The following is a 21,362-nucleotide window of genomic DNA, read 5'->3' as shown; positions in this document are numbered from 1 at the left end:
CTCTGCTTCGAATCACCCTCATGGGCTGCACCCACTGTCTAACCAGTCGCAATGAGATGAGCCGGGTACCTCAGTTGGAAATGCAGAAATCACCCATCTTCTGCACTGATCTTGCTGGGAGCTACAGACTGGAGCTGTTCCTGTTCGGCCATCATCCCAAGTCCAACCTACCCTGTTTTTCCTACAGTTTTCTTTTTAACTTTAAAGTTCAGGGGTACATGTGCAGGTTTGTTAAATAGGTAAACTTGTGTCATGGGGGGTTGTTGTACAGATTACTTCATAATCCAGGTATTAAACCTAGTACTCATTAGTTATTTTTCCTGATCCTCTCCCTCCTTCCAACCTCCACCCTCAAGTAGGCTGAAGTGTCTGTTGCTTTCCTCTATGTGTCCATGTGTTCTTGTTGTTTAGCTCCCAGTTATAATTAAGAATACACAATATTTAGTTTTCTGTTCCTGTGTTAGTTTGCTAAGGACAATGGCCTCCAGCTCCATCCATGTTGCTGCAAAGAATATAATCTCATTCTATTTTATGACTGCACAATATTTCATGGTATATATGTACCACATTTTTTAAATCGAGTCTACCATTGATGTGCTTTTAGATTAATTCCATGTCTTTGCTATTGTGAACAGTATTGCAGTGAACATACATGTGCCTGTGTATTTATGGTAGAATGATATATATTCCTTCGGGTATATATCCAGTCATGGTATTGCTGGGTCAAATGGTGGTTCTCTTTTAGGTGGTTCAATTTTGAGGAATTGCCACACTGCTTTTTACAACAGTTGAAATAATTTGCACTCCCACCAACAATGTATAAGCATTTCTGGCCAGGCATGATGTCTCATGCCTGCAATCCCAGCACTTTGGGAGGCTAAGATGGTCAGAGTGCTAGAGCTCAGGAGTTCAAGACTAGCCTGGAAAACATGGCAAAATCCTGTCTTTACAAAAAGTACCAAAAATTAGCCAGGCATGGTGGCATGTGCCCATAGTTCCAGCTACTCAGGAGGCTGAGGCAGGAGGATTGCTTGAGCCTTGAAGGCAGAAGTGGCAATGGACTGTGATTGCATCACTGCATTCCAGCCTGAGTGACAGAGCAAGAACCTGTCTCAAAAAAAAAAAAAAACGGTGGGTGATTCCTTTTTCTCTGCAATCTCATGCTAGCATCTGTTATTTTTTGACTTTTTAGTAATAACCATTCTGACTGGTGTGAAATGGTATCTCGTTGTAGTTTTGATTTGCATTTCTCTAAAGATCAGTTATGTTGAACTTTTTTTTTCAAATGCTTGTTGGCTGCATGTCTCTCTTCTTTTGAAAAGTGTCTGTTCCCATCCTTTGCCATGTTTTATAGGGTTGTTTTCTGCTTGTAAATACATCTAAGCTTCTTATAGATGCTGAACATTAGACCTTCATCAGATGCATATTTTTAAAATATTTTCTCCCATTCTGTAAGTTGTCTGCTCACTTAATAGTTTATTTTCCTGTGCAGAAGCTCTTTGGTTTAATTAGATCCCATCTGTCAATTTTTGCTTTTGTGGCAATTGCTTTTGGTGTCTTCAACATGAAATATTTGCCCATTCCTATGTTCAAACTGGTATTGCCTATATTGTCTTCCAGGGTTTTTATAGTCTTAAATTTTACATACAAGTCTTTAATCCATCTTGAGTTGATTTTTGTATATGGTATAAAGAAGGGGTTCAGTTTTAATCTTCAGCCTATGGCTAGCCAGTTATCTGAGCACAATTTATTGAATAGGGAGTCCTTTCCCCAATGCTTGTTTTTGTCAGCTTTGTCAAAGATCAGATGGTTGTAGGTGTGTGGCCTTATTTTGGGACTCTCCATTTGATTCCATTGGTCTTTGTGTCTGTTTTTATACCTGCATCATGCTATTTTGGTTACTGTAGCCCTGAAGTATGGTTTGAAGTCAGGTAGCATGAGGTTTTCAGCTTTTTTCTTTTTACTTAGGATTGCCTTGGCTATTCAGGCTCCTCTTTGGTTCCATATAAATTTTAAAATAGTTTTCTTTTTTTTCTAGATCTGTGAAGAATGTCTTTGGTGTTAGATAGGAATAGCATTGAATCAATAAATTGTTTTGGGTGGTATGGCCATTTTATTGGTATTTATTCTTCCCACCCATAAGCATGGTAGGTTTATCCATTTGTTTGTGTCCTCTGATTTAAGCAGTGTTTTGTAATTCTCATTATAAAGATCTTCCACCTCCCTGGTTAGCTGTATTCCTAACTATGTTATTCTTTTTATGGCAATTGTGAATGAAATTATGTTTCTGAACTGATCTCAGCTTGACTATTATTGGTGTATAGGAATGCTAGTAATTTTTGCACATTGATTTTGTATCCTGAGACTTCACTGAAGTTGTTTATCAGCTTAAGAAGCTTTTGAGCTGAGACTATGGGAGTTTTCAAGATACAGAATCATGTCACCTACAAACAGAGATAGTTTGACTTCCTCTCTTCTTATTTGGATGCCTGTTATTTCTTTCTCTTACCTGACTGCTCTGTCCAGGACTTCCAATACTATGTTGAATAGAAGTAGTAAGAGACGACATCCTTGTCCTGTGCCAATTTTCGGGGGGAATGCTTCCAATTTTTGCTCATTCTGTATGATGTTTGCTGTGGGTGTTTCATAGATGGCCCTCATAATTTTGAGGTATGTTCCTTCAATACCTAGCTTATTGAGTTTTTAGCATGAAGCAGTGTTGAATTTTATTGAAAGCCTTTTCTGCATCTGTTGAAATGATCATGTGGTTTTTGTCTTTAGTTCTGTTTATGTGATGAGCCACATTCATTGATTTGCATATGTTGAACCAACCTTGCATTCCAGGATAAAGCCTACTTGATCATGATAGATAAGCTTTTTGATGTGCTGCTGCATTTGGTTTGCCAGTATTTTGTTGAGGATTTCTGCATTGATGTTCATCAAGGATATTGGCCTGAAGTTTTCTTTTTTCGATGTGTCTCTGCCAGGTTTTGGTATCAGGATGATGCTGGCCTCATAGAATGAGTTAGGGAGGAATTCTTCCTCCTTAATTTTTTGAAATAGTTTCCATAGGAAGGGTACCAAGTATTTTTACATCTAATAAAAATTAGTTATGAATCTGTCTGGCCCTGGGCTTTTTTTACTTGATAGGCTATGCATCACTGATTCCATTTCAGAATTCATTATTGGTCTGTTCAGGGATTCAATTCCTGTTTCAGTCTTGAGAAGTTGTATGTGTACAGGAATTCATCAATTTCTTCTAGATTTTCTAAGCTGTGTGCATAGAGGTATTCATAGTATTCTCTGATGGTTATTTGTGTTTCTGTGGAGTCATCAGTAATATCCTCTTCATCATTTCTAATTGTGGTTATTTAGGACTTCTCTCTTCTTTATTAGGCTAGCTAGTGGTTTATCTGTTTTATTAATTGTTTCAGAAAACCAACTCTTGCATTCACTGATCTTTTGAATGGGTTTTTGTGTCTCAGTCTTCTTCAGTTCAGCTCTGATTTTAATTATTTCTTGTCTTCTGCTATCTTTGTGGTTGCCCTTTGTTCTTTAGTTCTTTTAGTTGTAATGTTAGGTTGTTAAACTGAGATCTTTCTAATTTTTGGTTATGGGTGTTTAGTGCAATAAACTTCCCTCTTAACACTACCTTAGCTGTGTCCCAGAGATTCTGGTATGCTGTGTTATTTTGTTCTTATTAGTTTCAATAAACTTCTCAATTTCTGACTTAATTTCATTATTTACCCAAAAGTCATTCAGAAGTGGGTCACTGAATTTCCATGTAACTGTATGGTTTGAAGCAATTTTCTTAGTCTCAATTTCTAATTTTATTGTGCTGTGGTCTGAGAAAGTGTTTGTTATGATTCCAGTTATTTTGTATTTGCTGAGGATTGTTTCATGTTCAATTGTGTGGTTGATTTTAGAGTACATGCCATGTGGTGATGAGAAGAATCTATATTCTGTTGTTTTTGGTGGAAAGTTCTGTAGATATCTATTGGGTCCATTTGATCCAATGCTGAGTTCAGGTCCTGAACATCTTTCGTAATTTTCTGACTTGATGATCTGTCTAATACTGTCCATAGAGTGTTGAAGTCTTCCACTGTTATTGTGTGGGGGTCTAAATCTTTTTGACTTGCTTTATGAATCTGGGTGCCCTTCTGTTGGGTGTATATATATTTAGGATAGTTAAGTCTTCTTGTTAAATTTAACTTTTATTATTACATAATGCCCTGTTTTGTCTTTATTTAGACAAAGATAGTTGATTTAAAGTCAGTTTTGTCTGAAATTAGGATTGCAACTTCTGGGTTTTTCTGTTTTTCATTTGCTTGGTAGATTTTTCTCCATCCCTATATTTTGACCCTATGGGTGTCATTGCATCTGAGATTGGTCTCTTGAAAACAGCATACCATTGGGTCTTGCTTCTTTATCCACTTAAAGTGCCTTTTCATTGATGGCATTTACCCTATTTACATTCAAGGTTAGTATTGATATGTGTGGATTTGATCCTGTCATTGTGATGTTAGCTAGTTATCATGCAGACTTGTTTGTGTAGTTGCATTATAATGTCACTGGTCTGTGTACTTCCATGTGTTTTTGTAGTAGCTGGTAACAGTCTTTCCTTTCCATATTTACTGCTTTCTTTAGGAGCTCTTGTAAGGCAGGGCTGGTGATAACAAATTCCCTCAGCATTTGCTTGTCTGAAAATGGTCTTATTTCCCCTTTACATATGGAGTTTAGTTTTGTTGGATATGAAATTTTGAGTTGCAATTTCTTTTCTTCAAGAATGTTGAATATTGGCCTCCAGTCTCTCTGGCTTGTAGGGTTTCTGCTGAGAGGTCCACTGTTAGTCTGATGGCTTCTCTTTGCAAGTAACCTGACCTTTCTCTTCAGTGGTCTTTAACATTTTTTCTTTCATCCTTGGAGAATCTGATGATTATGTGTCTTGGGGATGATCTTCTTGTGAAGTATGTTACTGGAGTTCTCTGAATTTCCTGAATATAAATGTTGGTCTCTCCAGCTAGGTTTGGGAAGTTCTCATGGAAGATATTCTGAAATATGTTTTCCAAGTTTCTTCTGTTCTCTGCATCTCTTTCAGGGACACCAATGAGTCATGGATTTGTTCTCTTTACATAATCCCATATTTCTCAGAGGTTTTGTTCATGTCTTTTCATTCTTTTTTCTCTATTCTAGACTAACTGTCTTATTTCAGAAAGCCAATCCTTAAGCTCTGAGATTCCTTCCTCAGCTTGGTCTATTCCACTATTAATACTTGCGATTGCATTATGAAATTCTTGTAGTTTGTTTTCCAGCTCTATCTAGTTGGTTACATTCTTTTCTATAATGGCTATTTAGTCTGTCAACTCCTGTATCATTTTATTGCAATGTTTAGCTTCCTTGGATTGGGTTTCAATGTACTCCTGCATCTTTATGATTTTCATTCCTATCCACATTCTGAAGTCTATTTCTGCCATTTCAACCTAGTTCTGAACCCTTGAAGAACTAGTGCAATCACTTGGAGGAAAGAAGGCATTCCGGGTTTTTGAGTTGTCCAAGTTTTTGTGCTGGTTCTTTTTCATCTTTGTGGACTGATGTTCCTTCAGTCTTTGAAGTTCCTGTCATTTGGGTGGTTTTTTTTTTTTCCCGTTTATACTATTTGATGACCTTGAGGGTTTGATTGTGATATAAGGTGTGTTTGGTTGACTGGCTTTGTTTCTGGAAGATTTTAGTGGGTCAAGCCTCGATTCCCAACTCCTGGATGCATGCCCTACTCTGGGGGACTGGTATCAGGCCCCAACTTCTTTCTCTGGCTCCTCAAGGTTAAAAGTCCACTGCACTAAGGGGGTTGAGGTGCTTCCAGGCTCCTGGTTACCACTCCAATGAGTGTTGCCAGCCAAAGCATTTCCTAGGGGTGGTGGCAGCAGGATTCATTCTCATTTGCACATGCCAGCAGCAGCACGGTGGGGTGCATGTTTGTTGGCTGTGGCAGGGTGCTAGCAGGTTCCAGGATTCCAGTTACCATGTGGGCTTTTGCAGCAGCAGGGAGGTAGCATGGCTGATGGGGCAGGGCCCCCACTAATGACTGTGCAGAAGGTGAAGCTGGTGGTGATATCAGCATGGGATGGGGTGCTGGCAGGCGCAGGTCTGTGTGTGCCCACTGTGCACATTCACACAGGAAGGGATGGCCATTCAAGGTGGGGAAGGCTCCACTCTTCTCCATGCCTGGTTTCACTCCAGCAGCAATGTTGGCACAGGGGTGGGACACTGGAAGGGGCAGCACTGGTGGGCTGGGCTCTGTGCTTGCCAAAGCTCTGACTGCAATGATAGCATTACAGGGGGGTAGGGGGGCAGAGTGCATTCATGCCAGCAGCACTGGAAGGGCAGGGTGCATGCGTACATGCAAACTGTTAGTATAGGGAAGACTAGCTCCACCTGTGCACACACATACCAGCAAAGTGATATTGTGGGTGGCTGTGGGCCAGGGGGAAACTGCAGTGGTGCAAGGGAGCAGGCCAGTGGTGCATGTCCATGGGGGCTGCTCTGCCGGTCTGCCAGTGCAGGAGCTATGATGCAAGCCCCCAGAGCACCCAAGGCTGTACTGCAAGCAGGTGTGGCCAGGCTGGGTCCCTGGGAGAGGCCAGCAGGCCAAGGAGTACTCAGATCAGACTAGCCCTATCTGACAGGCAAGACCACCCTGCAGAGTTCAGGTCCAACTGTTCCTCTAGAGCTAAAGTCTCCTATGGGAGCAAGTTGAGCCTTGGTGGATGGGCATCCCTGACCATGCTCCACTACAGACACTCCCACACTGACTAGAGTGCTGTCCGAGTCCCAGTGCACAGTAGCCCCATGCAGCATTCCCACCTTCCTGCCCCTTCAGCCCAGCTTCTGTGTCTTCCCTCTGAAGATTTGCTAGGAGTGTGCCAGCTCTCCCAGTCCCAATCCCTCAGTGGCACCTGTTCCACCTGGCTGCTTCTAGTCAGCCATTTTGCCCAGAATCCAATTCTTTTCTACAGTTACCAATGAGTTTCCAATATGTATATTTTAGCTAGAACTGGCTGAAATGTATAAGAAAAAAAAATCTCCAAGTTACCTTAATAACATCAGATTCAAAGCAAGCAGAAAAGAAAAGAGAGAAACAGCAAGAGAGCGTTAAAAGATTCTACTTAATTATATGGTTACAGGTTAACCATTTGAGCTCTTAATTTTTCTCACTGTAATTTGTCCATCAGTTTAGAATATGCACAAAAACAGGCTATGATATACAACCAGGTAGAGTCCTAGAAAACCTAGCATGCCTTTGAACTTTCCCATATTTTCAAACACATGAGCTCAGAGTCCACTAAAATAGACAAATGCAAATGAACTGGTTCTCAAGTTGGGTAAAAGTTCAACAATTATTCCCCTCTCCAAAAGGGTACCCCAATTCAAATACAAAAACAAAGTGGCTTATTCTGAGGGAAAGCCCAAATGGAAGGGAAAGATTTAATGGTCATATACACCAGTGACTTATCCAGTGTTGGAACCTGTTGTCTATCCCAGGACACTGCTTTTTCTTGTACCAATGAAGCATTACAGGCAGATGATGCCACAAAGGGGAAAGAAGGAAGAATCCCTGAGACAAAAGCATTCTCAGTAGCTACTGACATGTCCCAGCCGCGGGGTCAGTTAGCCACAAGCAGCTGGCACTCATAAGCAGTCACTGCTCTGCCTAACAGCATGAATGGATAAGCCCTGGGATGCTGCTACCACCAATTGCCCCATCCATAGGAAACCAGGCAGGCTAGATCATCTGAGGATCTCATACATTGGTTGCTAAATTTGTAACCAAACCCAGGTTCAGCTGCTCATGGCTGGAAAGTCAGCCATGACATGAGAGACAAGTTTGGTAGGAGGAAAAGCAGGTTTCATTGGAGAACCAGTAAACCAAGAAGATGGTGAACAAGCATTTTAAAGTACTATCTTAAATTTTAAAATTCATCATAGCACATTTAAAGGGAATTTTTGTATGGGAAATGGGGGAGTGGTGCAGAGTATAGGGTTCTGTGTGTCTTGTTCCAATGGTTATCTTGGATCTCCTATCTGGAGATCTGGTTGGCATCATCTTGACTTCAGCCAGATGGTGGGGGACCCTTTGTTCATCACTTCCTCCAAGTAGAAGCATTCTGCAATGGTGACTCCCTGTCTGGTTTGTTTCAAGATCAGCCTCTGGGATTTTTAAGGCAAGAGTATAATTAGATAAGCATGCATTGCCAGAGGCGAGTGTCTAGAGAAGGAAGGAAGGAGGAGGTGAGAGGGGAGGAAAGGGAGAAAAAGAAAGTGGGTGATTAAAATCTACTTTTTAAACTGAGGTAATGGGTTACAACAGCAGGAGAACCCACGTAAGGTGGGGACGGCAGTCACGGAAGCCTTCTTGAGGAAGAGAGGTTTTGATTGAGATGTGAAAGATAAATAGGCAGTCAGGCACGGTGGCTCACACCTGTAATCCCAGCACTTTGGGAGGTGGAGGCGGGTGGATCACTGAGGTCAGGAGTTCAAGACCGGCCTGGCCAATATGGCGAAAGCCCAGCTCTACTAGAAATACAAAAATTAGCCAGGCATGATAGCAGGTGCCTGTAATCCCAGCTACTTAGGAGGCTAAGGCAGGAGAATTGCTTGAACCAGGAGGCAGAGGTCGCAGTGAGCCGAGATTGCACCACTGCACTCCAACCTGGACGACAAGAGCGAAACTCCATCTCAAAAAAAAAAAAAGATAAATAGGCATTAGGTACCCAAGATGGGTGGGAGGAGCATTCCAAGCAGAAGGAATAGCATGTGCAAAGGTCTGAATCAACAAAAAGCACACTACGGATGAGACACTGAAGACTACATTATTTCCAGTGCATAAAAAGCAAGAAGGAGGGTGGTTGAAAAGGGGTGGAGAGGGCTCTGAGACCTCTCAGACAGCATCAGAAGCCATATTCAAAATTTTGGAATTTATCCCATGTGGAAGTCATCAACTGATTTTAAGTAGTAGAATGGCATATGAGATTTACATTTTCACATGATCACTCAAGCTGCAGTGTAAAGAATAGATGGGCTGGAGGAAGATGTCAGAAGAACTTTCCAGAGGCCTTCATGTAGTCCAGGGAAGATATGACAATGCCCTGAATTAGGGGGGTGGTAATGGCAAGAGAAGAGAAGGCAACAGCAACTATGAAGGAAAGATATGACTTAGTTCAGTAGGATTTCACGACAGCTGAGCAAGGTCCAGGGACTCCAGGACATGGTGGAGGCTTTGAGGGAGGGAAGAAGTAGGGATTGGATAAAGGAGTAAGAGTACAAAGAACCTTGGCATGATGGTTAATACCAAGCGCCAACTTGACTGGACTGAAGGATGCAAAATATTGACCCTGGGTATGTCTGTGAGGGTGTTGCCAAAGGAGATCAACATTTGAGTCAGTGGGTTGGGAAAGGCAGATCGACCCTCAATCTGGGTGGGCACCATCTAATCAGCCACCGCTTTGGCCAGAATAAAAGCAGAAGAACGTGGAAATATGAGACTGGTTTAGTCTTCAGGCCTACATCTTTCTCCTATGCTGGATGCTTCCTGCCCTCAAACATTGAACTGCAAGTTCTTCAGCTTTGGGACTTGGACTGGCATCCTTACTCCTCGGCTTGCAGACGGCCTATTGTGGGACCTCACCTTGTGGTGGTGTGAGTCACTATTCCTAAATAAGCTCTCCTTTATATAAACATCTATCTTACTAGTTCTTCTTCTAGAGAGCCCTGACTAGCACACTGGGATCTGAGAGTATTTACTTACTCATTTATTCAAACATTCTCTGAGCATCAGCCATGTTCATCTTCGCTATTGGGACATGAGGATACAACAGTGAATAAGACAGACAAGATTTCTGCTCTCAAGGAACTCACAATCTAGGAAAATAAATATAAAGAAATGACTTCTATGCCATATGCAAGTATGTGTGCTACTGTTATGAGTTGAACTGTATGTCCCCAAAAGCTTTGTTGAAATCCTAATCCTCAGTGAATGTGACCTTATTTGGAAATAGGATCTTTGCCAACGTAATCAAGATAAGATGAGGTCGTTAGGGTGGGCTTTATGAGAAGAGAGGAGATGCAGAAAGACACAGGAGAGATGTTCATGTGAAGACTGGCTGATACTGGAGAGAAGCATCTATAAGCCAAGGAATACCAAGGGTTGCCAACAACTACCATCATGGACTACCCAGCTACTTGGGAGTAAAGAGAGGCAAGGAAGGATCCTCCCTTACAGGTTTCAGAGGGAACATGCCCTTGCTGACCCCTTGATTCCAAACTTCCAGCCTCCAGAACTGTGCAAGATTAAATTCCCACTGTTTTAAGCCATCCCGCTTGTGGTTATTAGTCACAGCAGCCTGGGAAACTAATACAACTACTACGGTGGTGCACAGGAGGAGAGCTGAATGTAAAGCAGAGGGCTGAGAAAGGATTCCCAGCAGAAATGACATTTAAATTAATAGCAAAAGAATGTGCAAGATGTAGCCATTGGAGACAGGAGAGGTCCTCCACTTGGGGAGCTCAGCAGGTGCAAAGTCTCGAGGCGAGAGAGAACACGTTGGAGGAATTGAAGAAATCCTAAATGGCTGAATTACAAAATGGGAAGTAATAGAAATGAAGCTGAAGTAGCCATGAAACAGCACAGGGAACAGATTAAATAAATTTGTTATTATAACAGAAAGATAAAGAGCAACATTCTTGGAAAGAGCTTTTAATTGAGGTATTTTTTTAAAAAAAATTATTCACTTGCTTTTGCTTTTATTTATTTTTACTTTATTTTTTGAGACTGGATCTCACTCTGTCACCCAGGATGCATTACAGAGGTGCCATCTCCAATCACTGCAGCCTCAATCTCCCAGGCTCAAACAATTCTCCCATCTCAGCCTCCTGAGTAGCCGGGACCTAAACCAAGCCCTGCTAAATTGGGGGTTGTTTGTTTTGTAGAGATGGGGTTTGATCATGTTGCCCAGGCTGGTCTCAAACTCCTGAGCTCAAGCAATCCGCCCTCTTCGGTCTCCCAAAGTGCTGGGATTACAGGAATGAGCCACTGCGCCTGGTCATTGCTTTTATTATTTTAAAATTTTATTCTGTATTTATTGATTTATTTATTTTTAAGACAGGATCTTTCTTCCTGTGTCACCCATGCTGGAGTGCAATGGCACGACAGTAGCTCACTGTAGCCTCCAATTCTTGGGCTCAAGTGATCCTTCTGACTCAGTCTCCCATAGCTAGAACTACAACGACACATGCTGCCTTGGCCTTCCAAAGTGCTATGATTGCAGGCTTGAGTCACTGAGCCCAGTCCTGCTTTTTTTTAAATGTTAAGGTATTTTTCAGTTTTTTCTAGTAGAATAGGGTCAGGATATTGGGCTCCAGAGGTAGGAAGGAGAAGATCTAGAAGAGGTCCAGCTTTCTGCATCAGGTTCCGGCAACAGGGCACACAGCACCAGGAAGGCGAGACACACACACACACAAAGGAGATGACAATAAGGAGTTCCTTGTAGCAGATATTCCCTAGTAACTTGAGATACTGTGATGTCTGGCAGCCAATTTTGTTTTTCAGTGTTGCTCTGTTGCCGAGGCTAGAGTGCAGTGGCATGATCTCGGCTCACCACAACCTCTGCCTCCCAGGTTCAAGCGATTCTCTTGCCTCAGCCTCCTGAGTAGCTGGGACTACAGGCACGTGCCACCATGCCTGGCTAATTTTTTGCACTTTTAGTCTCTACTAAAAATACAAAAAGGGTTTCACTATGTTTGCCGGACTGGTTTTGAACTCCTGACCTCGTGATCCACCCGCCTTGGCCTCCCAAAGTGCTAGGTAGTTGCCAATTTTAATTAATCTTCTCCCTTACTCACAAAACTTCCATAAGCTTTGTTCACCAGCACAAAGCAAATATCTGTCAGCGAGGTGCTAGCCAAACTGAAAAATAAAGAAATATTCGTGTCAACGTTTGGAGGCAAAATAGACAAGGGATTATTAAAATCACAGAAAGATTCAAAGATATGACTTCAAAAAGTGATCAAGCATATGCCCAAGGTAACCAGTTCAAGGTGAGAGGGGACAGGCAACAACCAGGAAGTGTAAGAAAGTCAGGAGGCCAGGCACAGTGACTCACACCTGTAATCCTAGCACCTTGGGAGGCTGAGGCGGGCAGATCATCTGAGGTCAGAAGTTTGAGACCAGCCTGGCTAACATGGTGAAACCCTGTTTCTACTAAAAATACAAAAAATTACCCGGCCATGATGGCAGGCGCCTATAGTCCCAGTTACTTGGGAGGCTGAGGCAGGAGAATCACTTGAACCCGGGAGGCGGAAGTTGCAGTGAGCCAAGATCGCGCCATCGCATTCCAGCTTGGGCAAGAAGAGTGAAACTCTGTCTCAAAAAAAAAAAAAAAAAAGAAAGAAAGAAAGAAAAGAAAATCAAGAACACTTAGAGAGACTGGAAGAAATCTGAAATTCCTATAGTCAGCTTCAGATGGAGACACTGGATGCTCTATCTGGATGCTAGAGGCTTGAGAACACTTAGGTTACACTTTGAATATAACCCCAAAATTTGCAATCGAGAAAGCCAATAGGGAGAAGCCGGTACAGACTCCACTTATCATAACAAATGCAGAGTTCTGCTGGGTTAAGGATGGGAAGAAAGAGATAAACTAAAGTCCAAATACGTCCATGTGCTGTAACAAAAGATTAATAATGATGATGATGATGATGATACAGCTGTTACTGAGCACTGACTGTGTGCCAGGCACAATTCAATGTATGTTAGTTCAGAGGCAAAGCAAATGTGTTAATGAAAGGAGCAGAGAGGCTACGCAACTTGTGCAAAGTCACAAAGTTTGAAAATGCCATGGCAGACTGCTAGTTATGCTTTACGATTTATTCTTCACCACTCTTGTGGAAATAATACACATGTAGCTGCCCACATAGAGGCTGTATTTCTCATCCTCCTTTGCAATTAGGTGTGGCTATGCTAAAAAGTGAACATAGAAGGCTTAACATTGCAATCTTTAGGAAGACCTGCTTACAAGCTTGGCCGTTGGCTGCTGTCTGGGAATTTGAATGGTAAATAGTTGCCTAAGTCAAAATAAAACTTCCCCCAAATGATAAAAGCCCCTGAAGGATTTATGCAAACAATGTAGTCTATACCCACCACCTGCGATACTCCTGGGAATCCGAAATTTTAATACATGTGAAGTAGAGGGTGCCCCAGTAAAAGTCTTGGGCACTGAGTTGCTAATAACTTCCCTGGTGGACACATGTTTTCACAACCCATTGCTGGAAAATTTCAGTGCATTCTGTGTCATTCCACTGGAAGAGGACCCTTGGATTTGTGCCTGGTTTCCTCCTGAATTTACCCATGTGTCTTTTTGCTGAGTTTGTTTTTTATCCTTTTGCTGCAATAAATCATAGCCATGAGTATAACTCTATGCTGAGTCATATGAGCCCTCCCAGTAAATCACCAATTCTGAAGGTCTTGGGAACCCCTTACACAGTGCCTTAGTTTTCACCAATGAAATGCAAGTGGAAGTGATGCAAATTTGCTTTTGCTGGCCTAAAAAGAAATTGCTTGCCCTCCAATACTAGTCTTTGACCTTCCTGTAGATTAGCACATGACTGAAGCAGTGAACCAGCTGCAATCATGCAGAAGAAAGCAACATCCATAGTTGCAATGTCCACATGGCACACAGTAGCTTCATGTATTATTTAATTTAAATTTTAAATTAGTTAAAATTAAATAACATTTAAAATTAAGAACCCAAATTTTACATGCAGCTAGTGGCTATCATATTGAACAGTGAAGATACAATACACTTCCATCACTGCAGAAATTTCTGTTGGATGGCCCTACCCTAGAGGTTACAGGAGCAAAAAGATGAATGGAACCTTGGTCTCTAAATGATCTCATGGAGCTGAATAGACTCACCAGCCTAGAATACTAACAATCACTGGACTGTTAGATGATAAATATATTTATATATTTTTTTAATTATTGTACTTTAAGTTCTGGGATACATGTGCAGAACGTGCAGGTTTGTTACCTAGGTATACATGTGCCATGGTGGTTCCTGCATCCCTCAACCCATCATCTACATTAGGAATTTCTCCTAATACTATACCTCCCCTAGTCCCCCACCCACCGACAGGCCCCAGTATGTGATGTTCCCCTCCCTGAGTCCATGTGTTCTCATATATTTACATCTTATTTAAGCAACTGTATTTGAGGATATCTTTGTTATAGTACCTTGACCTATACTTCAACTAACAAAACTTATAACTTATTCTTTTAATGAATTAAAGAATTAAAAACTAATTCTTAAATTAATGATAAGAAACATGCAGAAAGTACAATAATCATGCCGGACAGGAGCAGACAGCATGTTGGAGCACAGCTTCCCTTGACTCCCAGTTCTTTTTAATCAGGGCACAAGCCTATTGGTAACAGTATCCCCATGATGCATGATCTCCCAGAATTTGAAAAGCTCAGTTCTTGCTCCAACACTGCCCCTTTTATCCTAAGAGCTTGCATCATTATTCAGGAAGAACTTTAAACAATCTATATGCTTCCTTTTGATGGAGGTATTTAATGCCACAAATATCCCTCTCATTATTGCTTTAGCTTTGTCCCACAAATTTTGTATGCTGCATTTTCATTTAGTGATGCATTTTTGTTATTCTCTTGAGACTGGCCCTTTGACACATGTATTAGACATGTGCTGCTTAGTTTCTCGGTGCTTGTAGGTTTTTTATTTTCTTTCTGATATTCACTTCTAGTTTGATTCCATGGCGGTCAGAGAGCATGATCTATATATAATTTCAATGTTGTTGTTCTTGTTTGTTTGGTTTTTTTGGCTATGTTCTAGATGGAGGAATTTTTTTTTTTTTTTTTGCTATGATTTCAATATTTTTAACTCTGTTGATATTTGTTTTATGACTCAGGATATGGTCGATGTTGGTGTGCATTCCAAGGGTACTTGAAAAGAACATGTATTCCACTATTGTTAGATGAAGATTTTATTGTCAAATAGATCCTTTTGGTTGATGGTGATGTTGAGTTCTCTACATCCTTGACGCTGTTTCTGTCTAGTTGTTCTATCAACCACTAGTTCTAGTTGACAGAGGAGTGTTGGAGTCACCAGCTAGAATTGTGGATTTCTCCATGGCTCCTTTTTGTTCTATCAGTTTTTGCTTCACGTATTTTGCCGTTCTGTTGTTTGGTGAACACGCACTAGGGACTGCTGTGTTTTCTTGGTGAATTGACCCTTTTATCATTGTGTAATGTCCTTCTCTGTTTTTGATATTTTTCTTCTCTAAACTCTACTTTACCTGTAGTAACAGAGCTGCTTCTGCTTTCTTTTGATTAAAGCTTGCATGGTGTAAATTTTCCATCTTTTACTTTTAACCTACATATATCATTTGAACTATTTGAAGTGAATTTCTAGTACAACATATAGTTGAGTCATTTTTTTAAGTTCACTATGCTAATTTCTGTCTTTGAATTGGTATGTTTAAACTATTTACGTTTAATGTAATTGCTGATCTGTTAAGGTTTAAATATGTCATTTTTGTTTTACTTTATCTTTGATCTTTTTGTATTTTTGTTTCTCCACTTTTATTTTTCTGGCTTCCAGTGTATTAGTCAAACATTTTTTTAAATGCCATTTTGATATGACTATAGTACCTTTGAGTGATTTTCTCTGTAGATCTCTTGTAGTGCTTTCTCTAAGTATTACATTATACACATATAACTTATCTGAGTCCACTGATGTCAACATTTTACCAGTTAGAATGAAGTATAGAGACCTTATCTCTATATATCACTTTACTCTCTCCCATTTAGAATATAATTGTCTTTTTTTTTTTTTGAGACGGAGTTTCGCTCTTGTTACCCAGGCTGGAGTGCAATGGCGCGATCTTGGCTCACCGCAACCTCCGCCTCCTGGGTTCAGGCAATTCTCCTGCCTCAGCCTCCTGAGTAGCTGGGATTACAGGCACGTGCCACCATGCCCAGCTAATTTTTTGTATTAGTAGAGACGGGGTTTCACCATGTTGACCAGGATGGTCTCGATCTCTTGACCTTGTGATCCACCCGCCTCGGCCTCCCAAAGTGCTGGGATTACAGGCTTGAGCCACCGCGCCCGGCCTATAATTGTCTTAATTATTTCCTCTTCATGCATTGAGAACCACATTAGTTATACTTTTTGCTTCAATAATCAAACATAATTTTAAAACTCGAGAAAAGGAAAGTCTTGTTTTTACTGATTGTTTTCCTCATCCCATGTTCTTTATTCCTTCCTGCTGTTCACAGACTTCTTATTTTACTATTTATTTTTTGTCTAGAGAACTTCCTTTAGCCATTGTTTTAGAATAGGTCTGCTGGCAACAATTTTTTTTTTAGTTTTCCATCATCTGAGAATCTCTTGATTTCCCCTTCATTCTTGAAGGATATTTCTACTGGACATAGATTTCTGGGTTGACAGTTCTTTTCCCTCAGCACTTGAAAAGTGTTGTGTCACTCCCTCTGGCCTCCATTGTTTCTGATAAGAAATCTTGTCATTCGAGCTTTTTTTTTCCTATGGGTAACAGGTAATGTGCTATTTCTCTCTATTTGCTTTTAAGAATTTTTCTTTGTCTTTAGTTTTCAGGTAGAGAAAAAAGTCTAGATTCTCTACTTGTCCTGTTGACACCCAGGGTGAGAGGGGCCTCTAGTCACTACTAGGCAGGGCTAGGAGTTCAGGCTCCCCATTGGGCCTCCACTGATACCACCTTGCGTAGAGAGTGGTGCCTGCTCCTCACCTGGATGCATCCGACACAGTTGGGGAGGTGGTGGCTTTGTTGCTGCTGAGTGTTGGTGAAAAGGACCACTTCCTTAAGGATGGAGGGAGTGGAAGCCCAGGCTCTCCACATGGTCTCTCCTAGCATCACAGGGGCAAAGAAGGAAGGGGACTCATTGCTCCCTGGCAGAGATAAAAGTCTCAGCTCCTCACTAAGCATTCTCTGACACTACTCCAGTGGGGTGTTGGGTGCCTCCTTATAGCCTCATGGGGGTAGAAGTCTGGGCTTCTTACTTGACCTCCACTGTTGGGGGAAGTAGTGGGGCCATAGTTTTTTCTGTATATTTGTCTGGAGTCTAGCAATTATTATCTCAAAGTTTTCCGTTTTCCTAAGCCATCCCTTCTCTGGCCTTTGGCTAAAGATATCAGGCTTTTCTTAGGACATTTTATTTGTTTGCATCCATTGGTGTTTCTGGATTCTCCAGAAACCACCTGATACTGTCATCTCCAGCATCAAGTCTGAAATATATGAAACAAAAAGAAAAGCCAGGGAACTCACCACTGTGTCATTCCGTAGGTTCTGACGTCTCCAGTTGGTCTGCCTTTTTACTTTATGTCCAGGATTGTAGTTGTTCCTAGTGGGAGAAATAAGGGGATATGTGAATATTCCATCTTCCTGGAAGAAGATGTGCTTCCCTTTAAGACAATGTATACTAAGTCAGGTACTTCCATTTTTAACCCAAAATCAGATTTGCAAGGCCACATCCTCATCACAGGGAGTCCACGCCAGTAAGCCACCTAGCTACCACTGGCTTCCCATTTGCCCACAGGGACAGATGGAACTAATATTCATAAAGGAAGAACAGAACATCAAACTAAAATTAAGAATCTACAAAATGCAATAGATACCAATCATATATTTCAAGTTCCATTATAATTTTCTGTGGGTAATATTGTCACACATTAACCTTTTTTCCATTTAGAAAAAAACGAAGTGCAGCTTACTGCCAGCTCTCATTTAGTTTTACATAAACATACTCTTTGAGACTGAAGCAAATCTGACTGATTTTCAATGTGAAAATAAAACATAAAAACTGTTCTTGGATTTATTTCCAAACAGAACTAACATCAGAATAATCAGAATCATCTATTTCAAAAAAAATGGATTCATCAAATGAATCTTTGGCCAACAACTGTTCAAGAACAATGTTAATGTCATGTATGGGAATGCTACATTTTCTAGCATTTGACATTTCCAGCAAGGAAGAATTGCTAGATTTTGTAAATGGAAATACCCCTACTAAAAAGAGAATGCTATAAATAGAAGTATGTCTTTTGTTTCCAAAATCAACATATTAGAGTGATACAAAAATAATAATAATAACAGCGAGATATTTTGTGACAATGATATTTCAGGATAAATACTGCAGCCTCAAGCGCCACTGGCAAGTATTCTCGGAGCAAATAGGGAAAAGGTTAAACAGATGTTCTTTTCATTTCTAATCATTTCTTTTCGCCCTGTGGTTGTTCCTCCATTCAAACTGTATTCTAAGTCATCTGCTGCCTACACAGACGCTTCAGCAGAACAGCAGATTATTTTCTCACTTTTAACAGCCTAAGATGGTAAGAAGATGGCAAAACGTATATATTACCAAACGGATTGGAGAGAATGCAGAATTACATAAAATTCAAATTTTGCTATCCTATAGGAAATACAGATGATCTTAGCTGTGGGAGATAGGGAGCCATAACGCAGAAAAACAAGAGTGTTGCTTGTTGATAAATATCTCTCAGAATGGCAGCTATGTGTTTTGTGTGTGTGTGAGGATTCAAGTAAAAGCCTGGAGAGGTCTTAGAACAGGACAAGGCAGACACAACAGCCTGTCATATTGTGTCTGATGAGTGGAAACCTGATTTACATTCCATAGCTTGGGAAAAAAATGACAACCATGTGAGGACAGATCCCAAGTGAGCTTGGATTCTCACCCCGACCCGGGGAAGTTTCGGCACTCCGGGACTAATGCTCACTCCTGAAGGTGTGAGGGCCATGCCGGGAGCTAGAGTGTGAATTGACATGGGAAATTCTATTTAGCTTCTATGAAATGGGGGCTTAATATACAAATTATATTCCATTTTAAAAATATATACATCTTACATACCTGTGTTGAAAGCATAAGATTCATGTCCACTACAGAAATAATAAAATAAAGAAACATTGGCAAGAGACCAGAATTATTTAAATAAGAGATCTTGGTTTTTCAGTAGAATTGGCAGACGAAGTATGTATTAAGAAATAAATTCATGCCGGGCGCGGTGGCTCACGCCTGTAATCCCAGCACTTTGGGAGGCCAAGGCGGGTGGATCACGAGGTCAAGAGATCGAGACCATCCTGGTCAACATAGTGAAACCCCGTCTCTACTAAAAACACAAAAAATTAGCTGGGCACGGTGGCACGTGCCTGTAATCCCAGCTACTCAGGAGGCTGAGGCAGGAAGAATTGCCTGAACCCAGGAGGCGGAGGTTGCGGTGAGCCGAGATCGTGCCATTGCACTCCAGCCTGGGTAACAAGAGCGAAACTCCGTCTCAAAAAAAAAAAAAAAAGAAAGAAAGAAATTCATTGAACTTTTGTTTAACATGTCTGCAAACATTTAAATTCTTAATAAGGTTCTATTCCAGTGCAATAATAATTAACTATGAAATGCTATAATGACTAAGAGCCATAATAAGTAGTTCTATACACAGTAGATAATTCAGGCTTTAGTAGTCTCTACCCTTTGAAAAGGAGCTACAAGGAAAATGAAAATTGAGTGTTTCATAGTGTCAAATGTTGTTTGGAAAAACAATAGCAGTATATGGATAGAAAAAAAATCACTAGCAGTAAAATGGCCATACTGCCCAAAGCAATTTATAGATTTAGTACGACTCCTATCAAACTATCAATGACATTCTTCAGAGTATTAAAAATATCTGTTTTAAAATTCACATAGAACCAAAAAAGAGCCAAAGCAATCCTAAGCAAAAATAACAAAGCTTAAGGCATCACATACCCAACTTCAAACTATACTACAGGGCTACAGTAACCAAAACAATACAGTAGTGGTACACACAGACCAATGGAACAGAATGGAGAGTCCAGAAATAATGCTGTCCCATCTACCCATCTGATCAATAAAGCAGACAAAAATGAGCAATGGAGAAGGACTCCCTATTCAATAAATGGAGCTGGGATAACTGGCTAGCCCTATGTAGCAGATTGAAACTGGACCCCTGCCTTATACCATATACAAAAATCAGCTCAAGATGGATTAAAGACTTGACATTAAACTTAAAACTATAAAAACTCTGGAAGGTAACCCAGGAAATACCATTGGGACTTAGGACTCAACAAAGATTTCATAATGAAGACACTAAAGCAACTGCAACAAAAACCAAAATTTATAAATGGGATCTAAGTAAACTAAAGAGCTTCTACACAGTAAAAAAAAAAAAACTATCCACAGAGTAAACAACCTACATAATGGGAGAAAATATTCTTAAAGTATGAGTCCTTCAGAGGTCTCGTATCCAGCGTCTTAAGGAACTTAAACAAATTTACAAGCATAAAACAAACAACTCCATTTAAAAAGTGGGCAAAGGACATGAATAGACACTTATCTAAAGAAGACATACATGCAGCCAGCAAGCAAATGAAAAAATGCTTAACACACTAATTACTAAAGAAATGCAAATCAACACCACGAGACACCATCTCACACCAATCAAAATAGCTACTATTAAAAAGTCAAAAAATAACAGATGCTGGTGAAGTTGCAGAGAAAGGGAAATGCTTATACACTGGTGGGAATGTAAATTAGTGTAGCCATTATGGAAAGCAGTGTGACAATTTGTCAAAGAACTTGAGACAGAATTACCATTTGACCCAGCATCCCATTATTGGATATATACTCAAAGGATAAATCATTCTACCATAAAGACACATGTATATGTATGTTTATTTCAGCACCATTCCCAATAGCAAAGACATGGAGTCAACCTAAATACCCATCAACAGCAGACTGGATGTTGGCCAGGCATGGTGGCTCATGCCTGTAATCCCAGCACTCTGGGAGGCCAAGGCGGGCAGGTCACAAGATCAGGAGATCAAGACCATCCTGGCAAACATTGTGAAACCCCATCTCTACTAAAAATACAAAAATTAGCTGGATGTGGTGGAATGCACCTGTAGTCCCAGCTACTCAGGATGAGGAAGGAGAATCACTTGAACCCGGGAGGCGGTTGCAGTAAGCCGAGATTGGCCACTGCACTCCAGCCTGGTGGCAGAGGGAGACCTCATCTCTCCCCACCAAAAAAAAAAAAAAAAAGAAAGAAAGAAAGAGAGAGAGAGACAGAGAAAATATGATACATATACACTATGAATACTATGCAGCCAAAAAAAAAAACAAGATTATGTCCTTTGCAGCAACATAGATGCAGGTGGAGATTCTGATGATCCCAAAGGTAGATAAAGGGAGTATCACAAAACCCAAAATCAAGCTCAATTAAATTAGA

General features: G+C 40.7%; 1 long non-coding RNA gene across 1 annotated transcript in view; it reads right to left on the bottom strand.

The window, feature by feature from the left end:
* The window catches only part of LOC105713967 (uncharacterized), a 140,597-nt gene that overhangs the window by 64,780 nt on the left and 54,455 nt on the right, over positions 1-21,362 (bottom strand). The window contains exon 2 of the long non-coding RNA XR_010344101.1: positions 17,374-17,449. This is a non-coding gene — a long non-coding RNA (uncharacterized LOC105713967). The remainder of the gene's footprint in view (positions 1-17,373; positions 17,450-21,362) is intronic.

Source organism: Aotus nancymaae, unplaced genomic scaffold (genome assembly GCF_030222135.1).
Source record: "Aotus nancymaae isolate 86718 unplaced genomic scaffold, 86718_ANA_hifiasm-v0.15.2.pri h1tg000025l, whole genome shotgun sequence".
In the NCBI taxonomy this organism is placed as follows: Eukaryota; Metazoa; Chordata; class Mammalia; order Primates; family Aotidae; genus Aotus; species Aotus nancymaae.
This window is presented reverse-complemented; position numbering and strand designations above follow the sequence as displayed.